Below are 15,287 nucleotides of genomic sequence, written 5' to 3' on the forward strand. Positions count from 1 at the left end.
ATCAAGGCTTTGGCAGGAAATAGATGGTGTATTCAAAGGGGTAACTGAAGAGAATTTAATTCAGGGACAATTTACAAAGGTGCAGCCAAGGTCAAGGGAGCAAGGAATGATGAAGCATTAATACAGAGGGGAAGTCTTTGCCAGCTGCAGTCATTACCAAACCCCACAGAGGCAAATGCAGGTTGAAAACGGGGAATGCTTTTCAGCAACTATGATTCCAGGCAGAGAAAAATGGCCAAGGTCAAAATAAGGTAAATAGTGGGAGAAACAGGGAAAATAAATGCCCAGAGTCCTGTGCCTTCTCCCTTTGACCTACTGCCAGTATCCCTTATTGGCCAAGCCAAAGCAAACCAGAAGCCAGTGAATTAGGGATCCTAGTGAAGTGACCTGGTAGAAATCATGTTCCCTGGGTCATGATAGGGTGTATAAATGCATAGTGAAGGAGAAAATAGGGACAACCCTACACACTGCTTAAAAGTAGTCATGAATCTACTACATAAATTAGAAATTTACACAAAATATAGTAAATACCCCTATATTTCTTTTTTTTTTGGTACTTGGGGATTGAACTCAGGGGCACTCAACCACTGAGCCCCATCCCCAGCCCTATTTTGTATTTTATTTAGAGACAGCGTCTCACTGAATTGCTTAGCACCTCACCATTGCTGAGGCTGGCTTTGAACTTACGATCTTTCTTCTCTCAGCCTCCTGAGCCCTGGAATTAAAGGTGTGCCCCACTTTGCCTGCTGCCCTGAAACTATTTTAATACTAAATTCCAAAATTCAATAGAGTTATTATTCATTTGGAGATTTTAATGAAATATATCAATTGGAGGCGGTGATGGATGAATGATAAAAGTAAAATATATATGCCTGTCAATAACTTCATTTTAATGGAGGAATGTATACCTGTATGACATAGGAGATCTAAATTTTCTAGTAGCCACAATTCAGAAAGGATAAATTATTTTAATAAAGTTTTATATAATATGATACATAAAATATTGTTTCAACACATTTAATTAAAAATTACTAAGTAAGGATTTTATATCCCATTTTATTTCATAGTGTCTTCAAAAGCCAGTGTATATTTTACACACACACCACATTGCAAGTGCCCGCAGGCTATGCATAGTAAGTAACCTTCCTGGTTATTGCAGTTCCAAAATTAATTAAAAGTCCTTTGATAGAAATGAAGGGACATTTACTGTTAAAGTATGAAGAAGAGATTTTATTTGGATATTGTTGTTGAATATGTTTTTCATGTTTCTAGCTAGAAAGACAGAGGATTATGCAAATAAATTTTATGAAGCTCAAAATTATATAAATTAAGCTCATTTAAATCCAATGATTCTACATATTTGTTTTATTCTCTCTTGTTCTTGCTTTCTCGTCCTACTATGATTTTTGAGGTCAACACAGAAATTTAACCTTGGACTAAAAAGAACAATCAACCGTTGAAATAATAAAAAGGTTTGGAATGAGATTGTATCTATTAAAGAAGGAAGAAAAAGAAAAAAATATTTAAAATGTTTTTATTTTGTTGAGATATAATTCATATACCATAAAATTCAACATTTTAAAGTATACAATTAAATGATTTTAGGAATATTCACAAACCTGTATAGCTATCATCAAATGCTAGAACATTTTTATTGCACACAATTTAATCTTTGGATCAATTAGCATCTCTCAAACACAGAACAATAATAAGAATATGCAAAAAATATAATATTAGTATATAATTTTAAGAAAGGATCTCTATATACTTGGTATTTTGTATATAGTAATCTGAAAAAGAACTTATTAGAGTGTCTGCATTATAATTACACTTTAAATAATTGGATAATTGATTTATCTTTGTGATTTTATATTTTTCTAAAATACTCTTATTATTGAAGTATCTCAGATAAGTGTTTACTTACTGTGTTCACAATTTCAATATTGTGGTGAGAATTATATTGTACCTAGGAAGAGTTTTGGTATTTGTAGACAATGCAGTGTATGAGATTTCAACTGATAAAGATGTTCTTTAAAGACCTTTAAGGGAATATACCAATTATTTTATAAACTAGCTGAATATTTTTCTTTTCAAAAGCTCCTTGAAAGTGAGTGCAGAAAATTTATGGGGAGAGGTCTAAAGTTCTGCCAGCAAGTACAATAAAAGTTATATTTTGTATTTGTTATAGAACTATATGGTCTGGATCTGTGACAGGAAGTTCTTTTAAACTGGGATCTATTTTCTTCAACACCTCATTTATAGACATTACAAAGTTATTACCTGTAGAAAACCCTCAATGCCCAAATGAGAAGGGTTTAACTAAAATACTAATGCCAAACTAACTGATCAAGTTAATTAAGTGGAGATGTACTCCTGAACTGGGGTAAGAACTGGCTCCAGAAAGTTCTGACATTCCACGTTGTGAGAAGAGCCAAGAAAGTTTTACCTATTGCCCATGTGAATTTTAGTGAATTCCTGTTTTGCTCTCTGCTGTCACTACTGCTCTGGCAGGCTGCCTTGAGCTCCATCCTTCCAAGTTCCTCTGGGTTGACCAGCCCACTTCTGGCTGGAGAGGGACTCCCTCTTCTAGGCTGCTCTCTCTCCAAAGCTATTTCATCCACCAACATTAGCACTTTGTTCCAATTTATTTCCTAATGGTTCCCCTTGTCCTGTTTGCTTAATTGTTTGAAATATATTCCCTATTTTTAATTCTATTAATTGTTTTAAGGCTCTTCAAACAAATTTTGGGCTTTCAAACATCTGACTATTAAGCTTTAATTTAAAACAACTCTTTCCCAACATTCTGCTCAGAAATTTTCTTAACATTTCCTCAATTTTATTCCAGGTCAATCATTCAAGATGTATATTATAAGTATTTTTATATATATAAGAAGTGCAATGATTAGATAGATATAGAGTTACCTGTTTCTGGTAATCCACTAGTAATTAAAGGAATTTGGTTTTTAGTTTAAACTTTAAAAATCCTAAATCTAAACAGTTTTAGACTGATATATTTTTATATTTTTATGGAGAAGATTTTTCATGCAATTTTGAAATTCAGATGTAGCTCTGATGTAGTATTTTTTTTAACCATCATCTCCATGGCTGAAAACCAAACACACATTTATTTATACAAAAAATGATTATCTATATGTTTATCCTGATTAATATTTATTTAATATCTATTCTTCTATTTGATTATGTATGGTGCATACTACCCCATAGAGTGAATTTGTGCTTATACCCAAGAAACAAGTTGTAGAGAAATGATGCCAGTATGAGTAGTAAAAAGTTTTGCCAAAATAATACTATATTTGTAAACAAATTGTGAATGTTGTATAGGGGGGGAAGTCACTGATGATGTCTGTCATTCTGACATTGGAATTCATGAAATATACTAAAATTATTTTTAATCAAAATGCAAGTTTAGAAGTTATAGTTGTACTAATAATGATTTCCTACACTGGCTCCTTAAACTTCATTCTGTGAGAGAACTTTCAACCTGATCTTTAAGGAAAACTTATGAAATTCCACAATTTATCCTGTGACTTTTAGGCAACAAAAATTCTATGTTTATTTTGTTCCACATGATCTCAAGTCAATGTCTAAAATTCTAAACAAAACTATGAATTGATCTTATGAAGACTTCACAATTTTAAAATCAATATGGTAGGAAAAGTTAAAGCAGTCTTTGAATATTAGTGGCTTATATTACCATTTTGGAAATGTGGCAAATATAACAAAACATTAAAGGACACTTAATTTTAAAATTCATAACGAAAAAGTGAAAGAGCATATTTGTCATTATCTCTGATTAAGTAAATACTTCTTAGGACAATTGATCCTTGGACTGATAGATTATCCCATTTATATTATTCCAGCTAAGCCAAATAATATCAATTACAAAAGTTCTCAGAAATTAAATATTTTGAGATGTATCAATTTACTTACAAGAAGACCAGTTTCTTTACTTAGATGTGTGTATGACAAAGTGATGGAACCAAATTGAATTTCCGAGATTCACCTAGGTAGGTAGTGTGTGTGCATGTTTTGGTTTGGATGTGGTTTGTTCCTTAAAGTTTGTGTGCTGGAAGATTTATCCTCCATGCAATGGTGTGGAAAGGTGGTACAATCTCTAACAGGTTGGGCAAGTCAGGTACTCAGGTCGTGGGAGTCGCATCCTTAGAGAAAATAATACCTGTCTTGCAGGATTGGAACGGTTATCATGAGAATGAATGGTTGTTATAAAGTGAAACCTATGTGTTGGGGCCTCTTGTGTACAAGTGCTCACCATGAGATGGGTGTCACATTACAATGTAGCATGGGGTCCTTGCCAAATTCAGCTGCCTGATTTTGAATTCTCCTCTTTCCTTTCTGTGAAATTAATAAATCAGTTTTTTTTGAAAAGGACCCAAATTCAGGTATAATGTTAGGGCACAACAAATTAGACTTAATTTATAAGAAGGAAAATGAAGAGAGTCTGATTTAGCCAGATAATTATTAAATTTTTAAGTAGAATCAGGTCTTGTGTATGTAATTCAACCTTTGAAATGACTACTAAGGATCTTAGACTCTCAAAAAAGCCTCTGTTCTTTTCTGATTGATGCCTGAAATTCTGATTTCAAGAATTTATTCATTTATATTATGATTCTGTTATAGTTCAAATTGGCAATGTAAACTAATGTTTAAAGCCATTTTACTACACTGACAAAAAATAAATGCTTTGTAGAAGATTTTGTTTGATATAGACAGCAATAATGTAGACGCAAGTCATCTCATGGAATGGAGGAAGACCCTGACTGAAGGACAATGACGAGAGCAGCACAATGAGGGATGTGGGATGAATGGTAATGGACAATAGGCTTCATCTGTGAAAGAGTTTTCCCCAAAATCAATTCTTGTCAGAGCAATGAGTAAAATGGTGACACTTTGAAATCCATGAATTGCCAAGTACTGTCAAGTGTATTATTACCGCAAGCTTAATATCTGAGCACATTCACTCCCCGGCATCAACTAATCTTTGCTTAAATGTACCATAGTCAATTCTGCCTATGCAAAAGAGAATGAGGAGACACAGGAAATGGCCTCAGTAAATTAAACTGAATTGTCATCTACACTTAGCCTCTGCCATGGCATCATGATTCACATTGTCATGGCAACTAATATTTGAAAAAGAGGATGGGTCAAAACAGATATTCTTCTTTGGTTTGATTAACTGGGAGACATGTGGGAAAAGAAAAGGTGGAATTTGATATGGCTTTAATAGCTATCCTCAATTCTAATAATTTATTTTCTAAGAGATTTGCATTTTAATGAAGCAAATACCATTCACATTTACCTACAAGCAACCTAAGAATTATTTTTCTTTTAGAGAATATTTATTACATGCTAACAGTTTTTCCCAGAATATGAGCTAGGCTTTGGCAACACAAAGACAAATCAGAAAAAGTTCCTAACCCCAGGAAATTCACTATGTATTGTGGGAAAATTATATTTATTGTTTAGGTAATTATAATACAATGCAAATTCATAGTCTACACACAAATTTCTACGAAAGTAAAGGAGGGTAAATTATTAATTCTCTATGAGAAATTAGACAGTCCCAAGGAAGGTATGAGATTTTATAACTGGAATTTTAATAATAAATGTTGTTTTTTCAATCTGCTACAACAGCTTAACTATATATGGTATTATCAGGAATGTTGCTAATGCTGATTACAGCATTAGACAATATAAATATATGTTGAAGGAAAGAAACTATGTGCAATTGTTTTGGTAATACAGAATATATTGAATAACTACTGGTTTGAGAAAAATTGCAAATTAGGCAGAAATAATAAAATATAAACTCTCAGACTCTCCTTTGCAGACCCCTTTATGAGTCTGTTCACCAATATATATCAAAATATACATGCTATAAAAACTATTTTCATTATTTTATCCACAATGGCACAAACAAGTTTGGAAGCTTACACAAATATATAATCAAAGGTAAATTATTATGCTATTACAAAACATGGTTAAATTATTTTAGTTTGTTTTTAGACTTCATGGTCATACTATAGAAGAGGAAAAACAGATCATAAAAGAAAAGCATAATATCCTGGATTTATTCTCTCTGCATCATATTGTTGATAGTCGAGTATGTGCATTTATGAAATTAAGGTTGTCAAAACCATTCTGTTTTATCAATCTAAAAAATTTCTACTTTAGCATACAAATAGGTTAGCAGGAAATCTTTTAGTTCTAGATGCGTCCAGTGCATTTTTGAAAACCAGTAGGGAGAGCAAGAAAGAAAAGATAATCAGTAGCATGTGCTCAAGAGTACCATACAAAAATACTGAATGACACATTAATTCATCATCAACAGGGCACACTAAGAATGTAAAGCATACATCAGCATAGAAAAAAATATATATATAGACACTTTCCAAATTTTGTTGACACCTGGTTTTACATTTGTTTTTCCAAATAGTCTTTTTTAAGTAGAACAGGCAGGAAGTTTTATGCTTATTGAGTAAATAAGAAGACAAACTTATTAAGAAGTAAACTGATTTTCCTCATGAATGAGGAGCCCAGAAAGGCATATTCTTTGCACAAAATCAGGTGCACAAGCATGAACAAACAAAGGGAGCTCTGTATCGAGTTTTAGATTTAAAAATTTGAGTGCTGTGTCCATTATGAGTGAACTTTTTCTATCATATCTTCACTTTTTTGTACACTTAAAAAATTAGAGATAACTGAGTTTTTTTAAATGAAAATAATTAAATAAAACAGGAAAAATAAAAAAATTAAAATCTATTTAACCTGATAAACTATGTGTAAAATGTTTTCTAACAAGACATTGAATTTCAGAAATTAGCCATATATATTTGCAAAGAAGATATTAATTGCATATGTAATAGGAGACCATCCAGGTAGATAAGTGGTTCAGACAAATGTTATGGGAGTTGCTTTCAGCAGTTATAATTGATCAAGCTTTCCTAAATGATAGACAATTTGAGTTGACCTTATGGTATTGAACAAGCATAAAGAGTAGGCACAAATAAATTTATGATCAAATCAGGGATTAAACTTTTTTGACTATTTTTAGTATTTATTAGGCAAAAATATAGATTGTGCTGAGATTGTGGGAGGATTTGAATTGATCAGCTCTACTCCATGAAATCTATGGACCGGTAATGCTACTCCAGTCTGTGTACAGCAGAATACATTGGAAATGGACCAAATCTTGCAAGAATTCAGACAACAGAGCTCCTGTAATAGGCTGAGAAGCAGCACAGAGATATAAGGCCTGGTGTTCAGGCTATGTTAAACGTGGAGTGAGAACACAGGAGTTAAGTCAGGAATAGTTTCTCTCCTCTAAGGACGTTAATGACTAAGAGAACTGCCTTTAAGGACCCTAGCATGCCGCAGTCTTGGCTGGGCACAGAATCACGAGCCACCACACAGCTTTGTAGATTCAAACAGCAAATCTTTATTCCCGAACTCACACCGGCCTCCACACACGCTCTGGGGCAATCCCAGTTCTGCTGCCACCCAATTCACCACGAGGCTATTTCCCAAAATGCTCTCTGAATCTCACGAGAGTTCAACAGGAGCTTAGGCAGCAGGAACGCCCTAATTCCAGCAGCAATAATCCTCAACATCGAACTTCCCTAAAATCCAAGGTCTTAAACTGGGAACGCCTTAAACTTGTCTTAAACCGGGAACGCCCTAAACCCAAGGATTGGGATACTTCCTCAAACTGCAGGATACACCCTAATCCTGGATCCACCCTCATCCTTGGGCAGGGTCACCTAACATGCAATGTCAACAGCGAAATTAACATGGGGTACGCTGGCAAGGAAATTTCCTACTTGGTAATGGCCCTCAGCACTAGCATACACAGCTTCTAAATTTACTTGCTATAAAATTTTTATCTGTAATTAATACAGAAAGAATTCTGGGAAGAAAAAAGAGGTTATTGATGATCAGGTGTTTCCCCATGGGTTTTTTCATGTTCAACTGTTCATTTGTAAAAGTGACTTCTCCGTATGCAAACCTTTACAATTGGACAAAAGGTTCGAACGAATTGATAGATCACTTCTTTTGCTTTATCATTTCAAAAGTTTTTTTTTTCTTTTTGCTTTATCATTTCAAAAGTTTTTTTTTTCTTTCTATTCAATGGTTCTTCTCAAGGTTTTATAGAATTTTTTTTCTTTTTTTTGTGTATCTATTATCTCTCTTTTTTTTTTCTGACAGGGGAAAAGACCTTTTAGTTAGGAAACATTAAAAGGTTCCTCTCTAAAACATACATGTTCTTTTTCATGAGGAATTGGAGAATTGCTTTTCTAAGTACAAAGCAATCTTGCATGCATTTCTCTTTATTCTTCTTAAATTGAGCCATGCAGTTATGATTCACTTTTGTAATATTCTTAATACGTGTATTCTCCCATCCCCCACACCCATACAATCATGATTTCATCTTAGCAACTAAGTTTCCTTGCATGTTACTTTATGAGTTCTAATACTTTAAAAATTCTGTTATTTGGCATATTATTTCTTTTTGATGTTCATAAACATTGGAAGCTTAGAGTGAGATGTCGGTCATAGGTCTAATCTTTTAGGTTAAGAATGAACAAATTTTGAGGATCTAAGGTAAAACATTAGTAGTGACGGTTTTATTAATTAATTTAATATTGAGAACCATTATGCAATATATGCATGCATTAAATCATCATGTTGTACAACTTGAATATATACCATTTTATTTGTTATTTAAATATTTAAAAATGAAAACAACTGGGGGCTGGGGTTGTGGCTCAGTGGTAGAGTGGTCACCTAGCATGCACGAGGCACTGGGTTCAATCCTCAGCACCACATAAATGTAAAAATAAAGATATTGTGTCCACCTAAAACTAAAAAATAAATATTAAAAAATGAAAACAATTGTTCCTCTCTGTTTCATACATAGATGCATCTTTCCTTGCAGTACCAGCTGTGTCTCCAAACTTGAGATACAATGGTAAAGTTCAGAGTAAATGAATTTGTGACTAACCACTAAATTTCAACTCTGGAAAAGTGGTTATTATTGACATCAATGACTCCTTCATCGACTTTAACTGTATGATGTAAATGTTCCAGTTCAATTCCATCCATGGCAAGTTCAAAGCTGAAAACACAAACCTTGTCATCAACAGGAAGCCCATATCTATGCTCCAAATGGCAAAACCCCAGTCCATCAGTGGGGCTAAGCTGGTGATGGATACATTGTGGAGTCCACAGGTGTCTTCACTACCATGGAGAAGGCTGGGGTTCACTTGAAGGGTGAAACCAAAAAAGTTATCATCTCTGCCTTTTCTGCTGACACTCCATGTTTGTGATGGGTAAAAACTCTGAGAAGTATACCAACTTCCTCAATTTGGTCAGCAATACCTCCTGCACCATGAATTGCTTAGTCCTAGCTGAAGTCATCCATGACAAATTTGGTATGAATGGACTCATAACTACAATTTCAAGCAACCATGGCTAACCAAAAGACTGTGTGTGGCCCCTCTGGGAAATTGTGGTGTGATGACCATCAGGATGCCTATAACATTATCCCTGCATGCACTGGAATTGCCAAGGCTATGGGAGAGATTGTCTCTGAATGAAAGGCTCACTGGCATGATTGTCTGTCTCCCCAAATAATTGTGTTCTCATGAATATGACCTGGAGAAAGTTGCTAGATATGACATTGAGAATATAGTGAAACAGTCCTGGAGGGTCCTCTAAATGCTATCTTGGGCTATGTGGAGGACAAGATTGTTTCCTATAACCTGAACAGTGACATGCTTCCTTTAATTTTGGGGCTGACATTGTTCTCAATGGCCATCTTGTCAAGCTCATTTCCTGATATGATAATGAATTTTTCCACAGCAACAGGGTGGTGAGCCTCAAGGAATAAGATCCTGAGGAATAAGACCATTAGCAGTAGAGATCTTCAGCTGCTGGGAGTCCTGCCCCAATTCAGTTGCCCAACACACTGAGAATTTTCTTCATAGTCTCCATCCCAGACCCTCTTAAGAAGCAGAGGTGTGTCTTAGGAAGCCCTGCTTTTTCATGTAGCTTATAAAATCCGCTGTACCCAGAACCTGTATACATACATGATCTAAACCTAAATATAACATAGAGAACAATTAAACTTCTAGATGAAAATATAAAGAAAAGACAATTTTCTGAAATCAATGTGGTTAGGTGGTTGTACTTGATTTAATTATAAAGGATACACACACAAAAAAAAACAGTTTAGTTTTATAGTGCTGAACCACCTCTTTTCAGACCACCAAATTCATAATATATGTGGGCTTGGCTAAATTTTGCAGACTCCACAAAAAGCCGCAGAGAATTTCTGTAAATATAACACTCAAATAATTACTTCATGTACAGTATACCTGTCATCACATTCATTTGCCATTTTCATGGTGGCTTGTCTTTTCTACATTTTATTATTCATTTATGATAGCTATTATAGGCCTTTCAGATTCTATCTTGCTCTCCAGAGGAATATTTATGGCTATTATAGGGCTCTTATGAGAAGACCCAAAGATAGTTAGTGCAGAAACCTTGTGAAATCCTGCATTCGTACCGAGATAGGCAGACAGTAAAAAATCTCAAGTTGTTTCAGAACCCCTCTTGATGAAGATTAAAAGGCAAGTTACTCCTAGTAAGGTTTCATTTTCACCCAAGAGAACCAAGTTATTTTTGACATGGAGGTTAAAAAGCATAAATTATCACAATTCTGCAAATAAGAGCTCTTTTGGAAAGGTCACCAGGAGGAAAGTGAGAAAGGATTTAGGATGTATAGCATCTACAAACAGATCTGTGAAAGCAGTTTATAAACTTATTGCAGAATTACTCACAGAAGGTACTCATGGAGAGATGCAAGTTGCCTGGAACAGAAATGGCAATGTCTTAGCTAGCAAAAAGTACACATTGCAGTCCCACGTTATCTAAACGGTGTTGTCATAGATTTTAGAACGTAAATGTCTCCAGGGAAGGATAGTGGAGTGTTTCATTCAGTTTTGCATATCATGCAGCTAGAACAACATCTGATACATATTAGGTCCTCAAGCAATATCTGAAGAATGGATACATGAATTTTTCTAAAGCTACTCATTCATTTATGTTTATTTATTATTTTACCCTGAAGGGTATTTTTGTTTTGTTTTGTTTTTGATTAAGAAAGTTGATTTTTCACAAGAGTGACATAAATTTTAGTCCACAGGAAAATACCTTCTGTTCTCTTCAGTTACACATATTTGCTATTATTCCAAAAAGTTATTAAAATTATTTATTTGTAAATGACACATTTTCATTGCTTTGTCTAAATCTCTATAACAGATTGTTAAGAAGTAAAAATTAGAAATTAACTTAATTCCAGAATTTTTGCTAAGCATTGATAGGAAATATAATGTCCCACATTTCACCAGTCAAATACCTCTAATCTTTTTTTATTGATTTTATTTTTTTTCAATACATGACAGTGGAACGCATTACAATTCTTATTACATATATAAAGCACAATTTTTCATGTCTTTGTATATAAAGTATGTTCACGCCAATTCATGTCTTTATAAATGTATGTTGTTTTTTTCTTTTTGCATTACAATTCTTATTACACATATATACCATATTTTTTCATATCTCTCATTGTATATAAAGTATGTTGACACCAATTCTTGTCTCCATACATGTGCTTTGAATAATGATGACCATCATATTCCATCATCCTTACTAATTCCCTGCCTCCTCCCTTTCTCTCCCTCCCCTCTTCCCTATCTAGATTTCATCTATTCCTCCCTTGTTCCCCTCCTACCCCACTATGCAAACACCTCTAATCTTGATTGAAGTAACCAAAGAGAACAAGAGGAAATACTTGAGTTATAACTTAATTTGCACTTGAGTAAGAAAAGTTTTGCCTGAGGTTTTCTCCTCTACCATTTTCTTCTGAGAAGTTAGCAAGGTGAGATAGGGTGGGATACACTTAAGTCATATATTATTTGAACATGCCACATTATCATCAAAAACATGAAAATGGGCTGGAGTTGCAGCTCAGCAGTAGAGTGCTTGCCTAACACATGCAAGGTACTGGGTTCAATCCTCAGCACCACATAACAATAAATAAAGTTATTGTGTCCATCTAAAACTAAAAAATAAATTTAAAAAAAAACATGAAAACTGCAGTCACTATTTTAACTTCATTAAAAACAACTTATAAATTATTCACATGGATACTATAGAATGAAAAGTCAAGGAGAAAAGTATATCGCAGATTATTAAAATGTGAATATTTTGCTTGAATTCTAGCCCTACTACTTACTGTTTAATCTATACTATTTTCTTGCCTATTCCTCATATGATGAATGGAAATACAAAAATTCACAGAATTATTGTGAGAATTAAATGGAAAAATATTATGAACACAAGGAAACTGACAGCATTTACATTTTGTTCTCACAAAGGTATATTCTGGATTCATTGATGTTTATCACAGTTGACAAGAGGCCTTTGACAGATAACTACAGGAAGACTGTGTAGTCAATGTGCAGAGGCAGTGACACAGGTCAGGATATGCACCAAGATGACTCATCCTAAATCCCTTACTCACTGGCCTTGACATCTTAGACATACAAGCCACTTCTTTCGTTACCATTATACAGTGTATTTATTTAAAAATTATTTTAACATTAAGTAGGTTGTATCCACATATAAAGCATTGTTGCAACTAACCAACCATATGTCCATGATCCTTCTTTATAATTGAACATTTCTTTCTAATATTAAAAACATGAAGTTTCATTTGGAGTATTTCTTGTATGCTCACAGCTTACTGGTCACATATTACCTTCCCAGTATTTTTGTCACCTGATTATTGTTACATTACAATGTCCTTTAGGCCTATGAGAAAACAAACAGAAGTGGCCCTCTTCAAGAATCATGTCGTTCTTTTTTTTTTTTTTTTTTTTTTTTTAAAGAGAGAGAGAGAGAGAGAATTTTTAATATTCATCCTTTAGTTTTCGGCGGACACAACATCTGTTTGTATGTGGTGCTGAGGATCGAACCCGGGCCGCACGCATGCCAGGCGAGCGCGCCACCGCCTGAGCCACATCCCCAGCCCAAGAATCATGTCGTTCTTAATGATAAAAGAGAAAAAGACACACCTAGAAATGAATTTTCTGTGTGATGATCCCAGAGTTAAAGCAATATATTGCTTTCTTTCCTTTCACATTTCTGTGAGCACCTATTCTCATATTTGGTCTTCTTAGACTATTTACAAGGAAGGTGGTTGTCCAGGTTAAAGACTGTAGGGACCTTTCAAATGTGGTTGGGATGCGGTTGCAGTTTTTGTTTTTCTCTATCTGCTGTTTTTAGATAATGCAAGACAGTAAATGCTTTGGAATTTCATTTTAGCTCAGCACAAAGCTTTTTAATAGACCATGTTCGTTCTGGTAATGTGCTCATTGGCCAGGTATCCAGCAGCTTATGTCAGTCCTCTTAGCTGTATTAGCTACCTGTAAGTGCAGCTCCCAGCAAGATGAAATGACCTGGGACCAATTAATTGAAAAAGAAAAAAAATCTAGTAAATGCCGTTGGGAGTGATTAACAAAACTAGCTATGCATCAATTGCAGATGGCCAGAGACACTGCTTGCCAAATGGAGTTGGCTACATACAAAGGAGAACATATTGTTCAAGCAGCAGGACTTGTGGAGGACATAGGAATTCCAGCAATATGGGCAAGAGCAAATGCAATGATACCTAAATGTAACAAAGATGATATATTCTCTTATAACTTAATTATTATTGTAGCTGTATTTTATATACATGCATGTATATACAAACATATAAATATTTACACACATGTGTATGTGTGTACGCATATATACGTATGTATATGTATGCACACCATTTACATTAAACCACACATATAATTTTCTAAAATATCTGAGCCAGAGCTCAGATACTAGAAAATTATTGGCTTAGAACTTGTCAAATTGTGTACTTATTTTTTTAATAAATAAGTTTTCTTGATTATAGACAAGAGTTTTAATGGATAAAAACTTCATTCTCTTTGTAAATTACTGTTCTCTGTCAATAATAAATCTTCTTGATTAATCAAAGACAAACCAGTGTTTATACTTGAGAAAGCTGTTTTCCATTCTTTAAATAAGCATTTTTCTCCAATTAATAGGTCATGAATTAATCAATCTGTTATCTTCACATATTAAGTTTAGATTTATAGAAAGAACAGAAATTTTCTTCATTGGAATAGTTAGTTACTATGGCTTCCCAAAGAGTATCAGTAAGCCAAGGTGATCTTTTGCCTAAATTTCCTAATGTTCACACATATCTTTATTTTTTTTTTGAATTTTTTTCAGACATATCTTTATTAAAGGCATTTGGACAGCTCTCTTCTGCTTTGTGATATCTTGATTAGAGAAGCTTCTGAAGGGTGCTTTAATAATTACATTGATTCTGTTCTTGAACTTTCAATTTAGAGATTTAGTGATATCTCTAAAAAGTTGGGCAAACTAGGCTGCAGATAAATATTTGAAGAGCAAATGAAGTCATGATCCACTACTATTTAATTTATTTTTAATACTTAGATTCTCACTAACATCTCTTGAGGCATTTTACCAATTAAGTCTCAGCTATGGGATCTATCTCATAGATTGACAATTGTCCAATACCTGTATTGCTTAGTGATCTTCTCATATTAAGCCAGTGTTCTCAATATTATCAAGTCTTATTTAACATAAAAATTGTTACAAAGATAGCCAGTATTCCTGTAGTGACTCTATGAATGGAAAATAGCCTGCAACTATGTTTCTCAGCTTGGCTAGGTTATGCTTTTTCGAAACTTACATGAGTAATATAAAAAGGCAGTTTATACAGTTGCACTGTGATTTTCTGTAATATTTCATCTAAATACCTAAGGCTTAGCTCTTTCCACTTGATATCTAGGACATTCTGTAGCTACTGGTTGATTGAGAGTGGCATGTAGAGCGACCTTGTAGTCACACTGAAAGTTGTCATTCATGCTTCATTTTCTACTATGGTACACAAAAGTTCCCTTTAAAATAGACAAATGATGTATGCATATTAGATTATCAATGCATGTGCATTCAATTAATTGTCTTTTGTTCTGAAACATAAGACAGGTGAATGAAATTTTCCCCAAACCCAGAAAGAATCTATCTACATACCTTAAAAAGAATGTGTGTGTGGTGGATTCACAAGAAAGAAAATTTGTGCTTAATCTGGA

This window comes from Spermophilus citellus, assembly GCF_964194105.1.
Source record: "Spermophilus citellus genome assembly, chromosome: 1".
Lineage (NCBI taxonomy): Eukaryota > Metazoa > Chordata > Mammalia > Rodentia > Sciuridae > Spermophilus > Spermophilus citellus.